Raw genomic sequence first — 13207 nt, forward strand, 5'->3', positions numbered from 1 at the left:
TAGATTCAATCTATATTTGGTTTGTGTCATAGTTAATGAGTCTGATTATTATCGGTTTAAAGTAACTTGGGCATGAAAGTGTCTTGAATCGATCAAGTTATCACAGTTTATGATTAAGACGTGATACAACTGGGGAGTGATGTTACATGTTGTAAGATGGCCGCCGCCGTTACGAGGCAATTGGCCGTATTCATAGTCACGCTTCCCTAACAATCCGAGAGCCATAATACCTACTACACGAAGCGCGCGCTCCTGCGGCGTCCTTTGTGGATTCACTCTGGTGGTTGCTAGGTAAGCAGTTGCGATACCGTACTTGTAATCACAGTACACTGCTATACCTTTGTAATGCGAGTTGCTATGTTAGGCATTATATCTATGCACTTTTGTATTTTCTTGGTAGCGCCCTATTGTTGCCTGCCACCCACATCGAACAGATTTCTTTGCGCAGCTATACAGACCAAAACAGTAACACTGGATGCACACGCAGGTCAGTGCATTCAGTTTATGGCTTACAGTCACACTAAATTATGCCCAATTATGCCATTAGCTAATCGAGCATTTCTCTGTTTTCTTTTTCTTTTCCTTTTTTTGTTCTCTTCTTTTTTCATCCTATCCATTATTGTTTATGCTGGTTAACCTTTTGTGCCTCCCTGACTCGGCACGGATGTATGGATCTTATTTATTTATTTTTCTAATTCACCATAAATGTTCGTTTTATCACACACGTTACATTCTAATTGGATGCTGAATGGGGATAATATCGTCCATTGTTGGTGGGGGAAATGTACACTATCTGTTAAACATTGCGGTACTATACTTCATTGTTTAATAATGTTTGTGGTAACTTTTCTTGCTCAACTACTGCTTACCCTATGATTTTCTTATGACATTTGATGATAATGAACCAACACTGTACCAATACTTTTATTGCAATACATGCGTCTAATGCATTATGTATATATTGTGGGATACAGATCTAACCAGTAATTGGTTTTGATGATGTAAGCACCACAATGAACTGGCCCTAATGAAGGACATTGACTCCGAAATGCATAGGCCAAATTAAGCTCATGTGATGCATCTGCTTAAACCGCGATGTACAACTGTAGAGCACCAAGGAAAGCATGAATAAAACATTATATTTCTAAAAGCATCTACAAAGTATTTGAAGAATTATTACCTACAATTGACTAACATCAAGTAGTTATACTACTCAGTGGTAACCGGATGTACAGCCCGCACAGATGGCCTCACGGCCTTGGTCCACATTCTTTGTTCATCATTGTGTGCTACTTCACGGAGGCACCTCACCAGCGGGTTTGCACCCCTTCTTTAATGGCATCTATATTAGAACCAAACTGAACGACCAGTATATTAATCCTGGTGGTGCACATTCACCTCAACCAAATGCACCAATTAACCCATTATTCAAAACATTTTCAACACCCTTTGTTGATTTGGGCTCCCTCGCTACACTCAGCCGCTAGGGGAAATATTTACACCCCTCCAATTAAAGATTCAGAAACAGCCACTGATGCTGAGCGACCTAAATACCATGCACAGCGGCAGATCTCTCTTGATCCTCTTTCTAACCAACCTATAGATCTCTGGCCTCTGTGAACATCCCTAAACAGGCACAGGGGAGTAATGCTGCTCGGGGAACATTTCGGTTTTGGGAGTTTGCTAAAGAGTTAACCAAGGCTGTTGAGTAGTCTCGTGCATGCGATTCACTGAGGCACCTAAGGGCCAAAGCAGAAATCTATTGACAAAGACAAGTTCATAGAGTTCCTTGATTACAAGTCTTTAGTTTAAACACGTCAAGTTTGAAAATTCAATCTCCCAAAAAATTTAAAAAGTACACCTTTCAGGGTAATTCATAGCATTTCGCACAAAACTGGCGCACGCGGCTGGCGCACAGTGTAAGCGTGTGAATATCTGCGCCAGCCGCGTGCGCTAAAATCGATTTCCGCGCACAGCGTATTCATGAATTTTAGCCTCCAAAGCCAGCCGTGGTGCAGAGTGGCGCAGCGACCCTGCAGCAGCGCCAGTTACGCCCTCAAGAACGCCCTCGCACAAGGAAAAGCCATCAAAATCCCCAATTCAGCGCAAAGGGCCGCGCTAACCCTGGACCAGTTTACAGGGCTGCCAAACAGCAAAGCCAAGCTGGGAACGTGTATTACTGGGGTGCACGTGAAGTTTCACACGCGAAAGGGCCTGTGCGAGTGGGGTACGTGTATTCCTGGGGTTCAAGTGAAGTTTGACACGCGAAAGGGCCCTGTGCGAGCGGGGTACGTGTATTATGGGGTTCGCGGGAAGTCTCACACTCCATTTCAGCAGGGTACATGTGTAACTGGGGTTTGCGGGAAGTTTGACACGCGAAAGGGCCCTGTGTGAGCAGGGTACGTGTATTATGGGGTTCGCGGGAAGTCTCACATGCCATTTCATCAGGGTACGTGTATAACTGGGGTTCGCGGGAAGTTTTTCACGCGAAAGGGCCCTGTGTGAGTGGGGTACGTGTATTCCTGGGGTTCGCGTGAAGTTTGACACGTGAAAGGGCCCTGTGCGAGCGGGGTATGTGTATTACAGGGTTCGCGGGAAGTCTCACAAGCGATTTCAGCAGGGTACGTGTATTATGGGGTTCGCGGGAAGTCTCACATGCCATTTCAGCAGGGTACATGTATAACTGGGGTTCGCGGGAAGTTTGACAGGCGAAAAGGCCCTGTGCGAGCGGGGTACGTGTATTATGGGGTTCGCGGGAAGTCTCATTTGCCATTTCAGCAGGGTACGTGTATAACTGGGGTTCGTGGGAAGTTTTACACACGAAAGGGCCCTGTGCGAGTGGGGTACGTGTATTCCTGGGGTTCGCGTGAAGTTTACACGCGAAAGGTCCCTGTGCGAGTGGGGTATGTGTATTCCTGGGGTTCACATGAAGTTTGACACGCGAAAGGGCCCTGTGCGAGCGGGGTATGTGTATTACGGGGTTCGAGGGAAGTCTCACAAGCGATTTCAGCAGGGTACGTGTATTATGGGGTTCACAGGAAGTCTCACACGCCATTTCAGCAGGGTACGTGTATAACTGGGGTTCGCGCGAAGTTTGACACTCGAAAAGGCCCTGTGTGAGCGGGGTACGTGTATTATGGGGTTTGCGGGAAGTCTCATTTGCCATTTCAGCAGGGTACCCGTATAACTGGGGTTCGTGGGAAGTTTTACACACGAAAGGGCCCTGTGCGAGTGGGGTACGTGTATTCCTGGGGTTCGCGTGAAGTTTACACGCGAAAGGTCCCTGTGCGACACGTCACAGACGCGCTTACACGCAAAGTGCCTTTGGTCCAATGAAATCGCGAACGTGTGCTGACCCGCTTAAGCGCTAAGGGCCTTTCCTCGAATTACACGCTGACGTGCACATTTTTCATTCCCGACTGGGATACCATCGCTCCACAGCCCAGCCCCAGGACACAGTTGACCACCCACTCCTGCCTCTGGGGTTGCCATGTCGGGCACATCTCCATCTGGCACCACTGGAAACCCCCAGCCAGAGAGGAAGAGGGCACCAGCTTCACTGCCACCGAAGTTGGTGTCCTGGTGGAGCATGTCCTGGGGAATTATGATGCCCCCTTCGGAACATCACGCGCCAACAAGGAAGGACGGGAGAGGATCTGGGACGACGTAGTGGTTGCCATCAACGTGGAGGGGGCGGCAACCCGCAACATCAAGCATGTCAAGAAGCGCTGGGACGACTTCAGGTCCAGGACCCTCCACAAGGCCCGACGCCTCGCCGAGGGGGGCCGGGCACGTATGAGTAACATCCAGATGAGGGTCCTGGAACGCGTAGGCCCAGTGCTCCACGCCCAGATCCTTCGGAGGCAGACCCGTCTGGAGTTGAGCGGTAAGTGACCAAGCATTGCTGTGTGAGACAGGGCATGTTGCAGTGTGCTGCTAGTCTGATGCTTGCCTGTATGTGTGACATAGGCCATGTATGGATGTGTGTGTGCATGGACATCATGGTCATGCATGTGAGACCAGTTATGTGTGAACCACATGGTTGGTGCATGTGTTTTAATGCAACATGGGGAGCTCTATGCGGAATGCACACATGAAAGCATAGCTGTCTCTGTTCCTGGACATGAAGGGGGAGTGAGGAATGGGTGCTGATGTCATGTACTTGTATGGTGCACGTGTGTGTGTGTGTGTGCCAGAGAAGTGTGTGTGGGACTTTGAAACACCATGGCTGCATGTGACTTTGAAGGCAACATCTTGGTTTACAGGGGCCCTTCTACATGGATGTTGATGTTGATTGCAGGCGCCGGGACTGTTTCTGCATGTGTGTTGTGTGCATTGACCCATGAGTTGTGGAGCGACAGGATGGAAGTGACATTTGACAGTGCCCCTCATGTGTTATTGCTCCCTGTCTAGGGTATTTTGTAATGTACCCTGATGCTTGTGTTCTATGTCTCCCTATATGCAGCGTCAACTGAAGAAGAGGGCGGAGACGGCGCTGTGGAGCCAAGCGGCGGGGATACCTCCATTGGGCGGCGACGCAAGGCCCAGCCACCAACCCAGGAATTACCATCCTCCGGGAACGAGGGGGCTGGTGCTGCGTCTGCCACAACGGCTGTGGCGGAAGAGCCGGGTGAGCCCCCACAGGGGCTTCCAATGGCAGAAGACGGTGTGGAGACATCCAGGTTGCTGGTCTCCACAGAGGAGGAGGAGCCCGCTACTGAGCCGCACATGGGGCCTGGTGGGGGTAGTACCACTGGTGAAAGTGGTGCAGTCAAGGGCCAGTGGCAGGAGGCAGCACAGGTCACCGTGGAGGGGCCTGTGCATGTCGCTGTCCCTGACCCTGTGACTGCACCACCATGCACCAGCAGGGAGGCCCCATCCCAGGCCCGTCCGCAGGTAGGGGAGAGTGCCATGTCATCTGCCTCTCCACTACCTGCGGACGAGGGGTCCCATGAACGTATGGGCTCCAACCTGGATGGTGGGTCCCTACATGTGTCGCGCACTCTGGCGGACCTCTCCTACTCTGTGGAGACTTTGCGCCAGTAGTTCTCCACACCGTCTTCAGGCCCAGATTCCACCAGGGACCCCTGTGGAACTCGCCCGACCAACACAGCCAGCTTGGTGGAGCTCACATCCCTGCCACAGTCGGGAGTCGTTGGCCCAGCAGGGGTGGACACCACAACTGGAGACCAGCTGATGGAGGATGTGCAGGCACAATCAGACACGGCACATGGACAGCAGCAGCAGGAGCAGGCTCTAGGTGTGAGCAATGATGGCTCGATGCCTTCAACATCAGAGGGGCAGGCATCGGCCAGAGGGCAGGAGGACCCAGGACTGGAAGTATCTTCCGTGTGGCAGCGGTTAGGCCTTGCTATAGATGTGGAGCGGCAGCGGGCAGAAGAGGCACAGCTCACGATGGTCAGGGCGGAGAACTCCATGCGGAGGGCCCTGAGGCGGGCCGAGTGCCTCGAGGCAATTCGCAGGGAGTTGGAGGAGAACATGTCGTCGTCCCTGCGAACCCTCGGGGCCATGGAAGAGGACCGCCTCCAGGACATTGAGCAGGAGTTCGATGATGCCCTGGCCCGGGACATCCAAAAGTGAGCTGTCGGACTAGCCCGCTGCCCTTGTAAATAGTTTTTAGAGTTAGGTTTCCTTTATGTTTTCCTTTAATTTGTGGTCAATGGACAATGCCACCCAAATTTGTATATAGTCATATTTTTAGGTAGGTAGGTAGGTAGGTTTCATTATTTTGGTTGGGATCATGGACCCTTTACATCCTTGGACAATGGATTGTATATAGTTTCGTCATGTATCCTTTTTTTTGTTTGTTTTGCATTATGGACATGGAGCAATGGAATTTTTTTTCACCGACAATGGATTGTAAATAGTTTGACTATGGATTGATTTTTCTCTTTTTTTTGGTTACGAATATGAAGCAATGGATTTCTTTTTTTTTTTTTTACATTTCCTTTGGATTTCCGTAGTTGGAGGCTGATTTTGGACTGTTTTTCGTTCGAATCCATATGAATTGGTTATCATTTTCATTCAATCATCATTTTCACATGCTTTTCATTTCATGTTTCATATTTTGGTATGCTTTCATTTCATTTTTGATTTCATGTACATAATACATTTTCATTTTTTAGTTCCATGTGTGGGATTTGCTCATTGGCTTGATGCATGTGAAAATGTGGGTTTACACAAGCAATGCCAGTGTATGTGTGTGACGGACATGTGTTGATGTACATAGTTTTGACTTTTGGTTTGTGTCATGTGATCAGCATTTCACTGCTGGGGGGTGGGCGTGAAGGGGGGCATGAGTGGGACATGAATGGGGGACTTGCTGGCAGGTGCCCTGCACTGCTGGAGGGTGGGGGTGCAAGGGGACATGAGTGGGGGCCTGCTGGCAGGCGCCCTGCACTGCTGGGGGTGGGGGTGCAGGGGGACATGAGTGGGACATGAGTGGGGGCCTGCTGGCAGGTGCCCCTGACTGCTGGGGGGTGGGGGTGCAAGGGGACATGAGTGGGACATGAGTGGGGGCCTGCTGGCAGGTGCCCCTGACTGCTGGGGGTGGGGGTGCAAGGGGACATGAGTGGGACATGAGTGGGGGCCTGCTGGCAGGTGCCCCTGTCTGCTGGGGGGTGGGGGTGCAGGGGAACATGAGTGGGATATGAGTGGGGGCCTGCTGGCAGGTGGCCCTGCACTGCTGGGGGGTGGGGGTGCAGGGGGACATGAGTGGGGGCCTGCTGGCAGGTGCCCCTGACTGCTGGGGGGTGGGGGTGCAGGGGAACATGTGTGGGACATGAGTGGGGGCCTGCTGGCAGGTTCCCTGCACTGCTGGGGGTGGGGGTGCAGGGGGACATGAGTGGGACATGAGTGGGGGCCTGCTGGCAGGTGCCCTGCACTGCTGGGGGTGGGGGTGCAAGGGGACATGAGTGGGGGCCTGCTGGCAGGTGGCCCTGCACTGCTGGGGGGTGGGGGTGCAGGGGGACATGAGTGGGGGCCTGCTGGCAGGTGCCCCTGACTGCTGGGGTGTGGGGGTGCAGGGGAACATGAGTGGGACATGAGTGGGGGCCTGCTGGCAGGTTCCCTGCACTGTTGGGGGGTGGGGGAGCAGGGGGACATGAGTGGGGGCCTGCTGGCAGGTGCCCTGACTGCTGGGGGTGGGGGTGCAGTGGGACATGAGTGGCACATGCAGGCCCCCACTCATGTCCCCCTGCACCTCCACCCCCCAGCAGTGAGGGGCACCTGCCAGTAGGCCCCCACTCATGTCCCCCAGTAACCCCACCCCCAGAGCATTGACAGGCACCTGCCAGCAGGCCCCAACACATGTCCCCTAGCACCCCTACCCCCCCAGCATTGACAGGCACCTGCCAGCAGGCCTTGACACATGTCCCCCAGCCAACAAGTCATCACAATCCAGATCCCTGGCTCTTATGGCCACCCAAATCCCACCCCACGCCACCCCAGTCCAAACACCCAACCAAGCTTTACATCCACTCCAAATTGAAATCCCCATTACATGATAGATCACAAATAAGCAGTATGCGCATGAGTACAAGTCTGTCAGACCCACACAATGGCATCAGATGACTGAGAAAACCCACATTGTGAAATGCATGAAATCAATGAGAGAAGACCACACATTGAAGTAAGAAACAAAAATGTATTCAAGTCAAAATGAAGGGAATGAAATCAAAACACACAATAATGCCAATAATAATCAAAATGCAGCATGTCCCAAAAAATGATAAATAAATAAAATGAGAATCCAAATTAATCCAAATGAAAATGTGTCCAAAGTCACCGACCAAAAAAGCAAATCCAAAGGGAAAGAAAAGCGTAATATCCATTGCTCCATGGTGGAAAAAAAAGATGAAGGAGAAAAATCCACTGTAAAACTATGTACAAATAGCAAATCCAGGGTCCATGAGCGTAACGACATAAATTAAACCTACAATGAAACCTACATAATTACTAAATATATACAAAAATGTGGGGCATAGTCCATGCGCCCCAAATGAAAGAAAAAGAAATGAACTTAACACTAATGAACTATATACAATGGCGGCGGGCAAGTCCAACGGCTCACTTGTTGATGTCATGGGCCAGGGCATCATTGAACACCTGTTCAATGTCTTGGAGGCGGGTCTGTTCTCTGGCCCGAGGTCTCGCAGGGATAACGCCATGTCCACCTCCAACTCCCTGCGAATTCCCTTGAGGCACTCAGCCCGCCTCAGCACCCTGTGCATGGAGTTCTCCGCCCTGACCATTGTGAGCCATGCCTCCTCTGCCCGCCGCCGCTCTGCACCTATCCGCTGGCCCAACCGCTGCCACACAGAATACACTCCCTTTCCAGGGTCCTCCTGCACTCCGGCCGATGCCTGCCCCTCTGATGTAAATGGCCCCGAGCAATGATGCCTCCTACGTTGAGCCTGCCGCTGCCTCCGACGCAACTGCCTCTGCCAGCACGACGGCATCCAGGCTGATGGAATCCACCGACGCCGTCGTGCACGTGCCCTGCCCGATGATGCCGGCACATCCTTCATCTGTTGGGGTCCAGTTGCTGGGGTGTCCACCCCTGCTGGACCTCCGACTCCTGACTGTGGCAGGGATGGGATCCCCGCCGAGCTGGCTCCGTTGGTCAGGGCAGGTCCACAGGGGGCCCTGGTGGCATCTGGGCCGGAATACAGCAAGGAGAACGACTGGCGCATAGTCTCCACAGAGGAGGAGAGGGCCGCCAGAGTGGCCGACACATGTACAAAGCCCCCGACCATGGACACTCCCAACTGGGCCACGTTGGCATGCTGCTCTTCGTGATGATGTGCATGTTCCCCCCGGGAAGCACGCACGTCATCACGAATGTCATGTGTGCGCAACGTGACACCAATCAGGGCCTTCTCCATACGGCCAGGGGTCCCCTCCTCCGCAGGTAGAGGAGTGTCAGATGACATGGACATCCCCCCTACCTGCGGACGGGCCTGGGATGGGGCATCCCTGCTGGTGCATGGTGGTGCAGTCAAAGTGTCAGGGACAGTGACATGCACAGGCCCCTCCAGGGCCACCTGTGCTGCCTCCTTCCCCTGCCCCTGGACTGCACCACTTGCACCAGTGGTACCACCCCCACCAGGCCTCATGTGCGGCTCATAGCGGCCTCCTTCTCCTCTGTGGAAACCACCAACCTGGATGGCTCCCCACCGTCGTCCGCCGTTGCAAGCCCCTGTGGGGGCTCACCCAACCCTTCCGCTGCAGCCGTAGTGGCAGACGCAGCACCAGTCCCCTCACTCCCGGATGATGGTAATTTCTGGGAGGGTGACTGGGCCTTGCGTCGCCGGCCTGTGGGGGCATCCCCGCCACTTTGCTCAACAGCGCCGTCTCTGCCCTCTTCATCACTTGCCGCTGTGTAGAGGGAGACATAGAACACAAGCATCAGGGTACTGTACAATGGTCCCCTTGACAGGAAGGAATAGCAGATGAGTGGCACTGTCAAACATCACTTCCATCATGTCCCTCCACAACACATGGGTCAGTGCAGGCAAAACACATGCAGTAACAGGCATGGCGCATGCTATGAACATTAGCATACATGTCCAAGGGACTCTTGAAACATACAATGCTGGTTTGAAACTCACATGCATCATGGGTCATGCCTATCACATGCACACACTTCACCGTGGTTTCATCCATCTGGCTTCGTACACCCCAGACACAGTGGATACAAGGATGAGTAGGCTGCATCAGTGAATCTGAACATTGTCACAGACATGTGTCATGCATCCATGGCATTTACAAGTCACAGACACGCAAGTCAGACACACAGACATGGACACCATACATGTCCATGACAGCAGCACCCATCTCTCACACCCCTTCCATGTCCAATAACAGAGACAGGCATGCATTAATGTGTGCATTCCGCATGCTGCTCCGTATGTTGCATTGTAACACATACACCAACCATGTGGTTCACACATTACTGGCCTCACATGCATGACCATGATGTCCCTGTACACTCACATACGTACATGGCCTATGTCACACATACAGGCAAGCATCAGACAACCAGCACCCTGCAACATGCCCTGTCTCACACAGCAATGCTTGGCCACTTACCGCTCAACTCCAGACGGGTCTGCCTCCGAAGGATCTGGCCGTGGAACGCTGGGCCTATGTGTTTCAGGACCCTCATCTGGATGGTACTCATGCTGCCCCGGCCCCCCTCCACGAGGCACCGCGCCTTTATGAGGGTCCTGGACCTCAAGTCCTCCCAGCACTTCTTGACTTGCTTGATGTTGCGGGTTGCCACCCCCTCTGCGTTGATGGCAACCACAAAGTCGTCCAGATCCTATCCCGTCCTTCCTTGTTGGCGCGTGATGTTCCGAAGAGGGCATCATAATGCCCCAGGACATGCTCCACCAGGACACCAACTTCCTTCTGACTGAAGCTGGTGGCCCTCTGCCTTTCTGGCTGGGGGTCGCCAGTGGTCTCAGATGGTGTTTGCCCCGACATGGCAACCCCCGAGGCAGGCGTGGGTGGGCAACTGTGTCCTGGGGCTGGGCTGTGGAGCGATGGTATCCCAGTCGGGAGTCTTCTGTCCCAGCAGGGATGGACACAGCAACTGGACCCCTGCAGATGGCTGATGTGCAGGCACCAAATAGCAGGGCACGTGGGCAGCAGGCAGTCAGGCAGCAGCAGATGGCAGGTGGGAGCATGCTCGGGGGTCTGGGGGGCAGGAAAATGGCCTTCAGGGCAGGAGCGTGGTCTTCCGTGTGTTTTCGCGTAGCCAGCTTGATACGGAGTGTTTTGCACGTGAAAATCTTGCACTTCAGCGTGTAATTCGAGGAAAGGGCCTTAGCGCGTAAGTGCATCAGCACACGCACGCGATTCCATTGGACCAAAGGCCCTTAGCGCGTAAGCGCGTAAGTTACATTACGCGCATGGGCGTTTCCCTCATAGCACGTGATGACAGAGCACACGTGGAAAAACTGCACGTCCGAGTGGCATCGCGTGTAATTGGATGAAAGCGTCCGTGTTCACGCGTCTCTGACATTTACGTGTGGGTTGGTTTAAAAGCTGCGTGTAGGACGCCATTTCCTTGTACGTGCTTTTCGTGGAGAGCGAGTGGGTGAAATCTGTACTTCTTGTTGGTTCACACGCGATTACTTCACAGCGTTTCTAGTTCGTACTCCCTGTTACCTCTGACAGATCTTTTCTGATTTTTTGTTGGGCCTGTTTCCTCAAACAGAGTTCAATTCTCCTTTTGTCCTGTCTCCTCAGACAGCGTACAATGCTTCTTTCGGCAGGGGTGTTGCCAACACGCACACGTGCGTATTTTTCATGTTCTTTTTCCAGGCAGACGGTGAGTTCCGCACGTACTTACCAACTGTGCTTGCCCCGTGTGTAGTGTTCCCCTTCAGTGGTCATTGTAGGTTGCGTGTATAATGGGTACGCTTTTTTGTGTGTTTCTGGGTGCCACAGCGTAGTGCGGGTTCATTTTTTCACGCACGTGGTCTACGAGGGGTTGTGTGCACGTTTATTTTTGATTTTGGGCTGCCTGTGCGTTGCGTGACCCGTCATCTTCCCCCAGGGGTCACAGACAGCCTTGTTAGAGCACTAGGGTACGAATTCCATCTGGTATCCTACCCCTTTGACCCCCAATTGCCCAGGACAATAGTTTACTGCAACTCCCATACGCACAACAACATCAGTGCCATGGTTGGGAGGCGACCAAGCGGTAAGGGAGGCAAAGGTGGCCGACCCTCAAGAGGTGGCTGTGGTGGGCGCGGTAGGGGATGTGGCTGGGATTTGCAGGGTGCCCCTATGCCCCATGTGTGGAGGAACAATCAGGGACACCCATGCCCCACCCCATGGTTGAGGGAAACGTGGCTGACACCATCCAAGCTCAGCCCCTGTTGGACCAGCCCATTGTGGCACCTGACCTGGCACAGGATGACTCCCTGGCTGACTTCCAGGTCAGCAAGTCTAGGCCACGTGTGGCGGTGCAAGTTGTTGTCACCAATCCACGTGGATCTGGGGCAGCTATGTCATCTGCTGCCCCAAGTATGCAGGGTGGGGAGGCTGCAGGGGCAGCTGCAGCTCCATCCACCCCAGCTCTGACTCTCCCAGCCAGGACAGTGTCAGTCCCAGCCCATCAAACTGACGTTCCACCTGCAAACATTACCCTGCAACCAATGCCTGCATCAAGACCTATGGTCATTGTCCATTCCCACACTCCTACTACCCAGTCCACCGGTGATTCTGCCTCTACTGTCCAGAGCGGCGTAAGCCACTCTGGCTTTGCTCCACCTTTAAAGAAGAGGAAGAAGGGTGCTCTGGCACGACAGGCTGAGACCCCAGACACGGCTACACACTCCGGTACCTCAAGGAAGCCTTGCTTCAATGATCCGGAACTTGATGCACTTGTGGGCTATGTGTCGGCACATAGCCACGAAATGCTGGTGACTGCAGGGTGCAAGACCACACCTGGTCAACGTAAGGCACACTGGCAGACCATCGCCGACCGCATAAGTGCCCTTGGATTTGTGAGGCGCTCAGCTGATGATTGCTACAAGCGGTGGAATGACCTGAAACGCAGAGCAAAGAACAAGCTGGTCTCAAATCATGCCGCTACTCTGGTGACTGGCGGTGGGTCTCCACAAGAGGACAACAAACTCACTGAACATGAGTCTGTTGCTGGGGCCTTCGTCACAGAGGAACAGATCCAAAGTGTGGGAGGCCTACCTGATTATGATGCATTGTCCGGTGATTGCCCATGCATGTGTGTGTAATGCATGTGTATGTTGTTTGGGTGACGGGTTCTGATTGAGTGCGAGGTGAGGGTGTGTGTGCCTGAGTGGTATGGGTCACCCATGGGCTTCATCCAAAACATTCAGCGGCCTTGGATTTGGGTGTGACAGTATCCCTTTTGCCCACATTAGTAATTTGGCTCCACATTACGGCAGTTGCCCTTGAAGTGGCATCTTGCAACAACATTGTTTGTATTTTTCAGTGTTCGTTCAGGCTGATTGTTTCAATTCTCCTACTTTTGCTACGCATTCCTCAGCCCTATTGTCACATTTGTGACATGCTTCTGTCATTGATGAACCCCACATTGGACCACATGTGTTACCTTGTTAGATGAATGATTTGACCATTCAGGCTAATTGAGTATTGGCCTGATCACAGGAATTTTTGGGGCCTGTTTGAA

At 52.9% G+C, this 13207-nt stretch overlaps 1 long non-coding RNA gene across 3 annotated transcripts in view; it reads left to right on the forward strand.

The window, feature by feature from the left end:
• The first annotated feature begins 220 nt into the window (after window positions 1–220).
• LOC138510390 (uncharacterized) overlaps window positions 221–13207 on the forward strand; it is a 78890-nt gene continuing 65903 nt past the window's right edge. For all 3 annotated transcript variants that reach the window (XR_011280379.1, XR_011280378.1, XR_011280377.1), the window contains exons 1-2: window positions 221–291; window positions 401–487. This is a non-coding gene — a long non-coding RNA (uncharacterized lncRNA). The remainder of the gene's footprint in view (window positions 292–400; window positions 488–13207) is intronic.

Source organism: Ambystoma mexicanum, chromosome 6p (assembly GCF_040938575.1).
Source record: "Ambystoma mexicanum isolate Mex_15411 chromosome 6p, UKY_AmexF1_1, whole genome shotgun sequence".
Lineage (NCBI taxonomy): Eukaryota > Metazoa > Chordata > Amphibia > Caudata > Ambystomatidae > Ambystoma > Ambystoma mexicanum.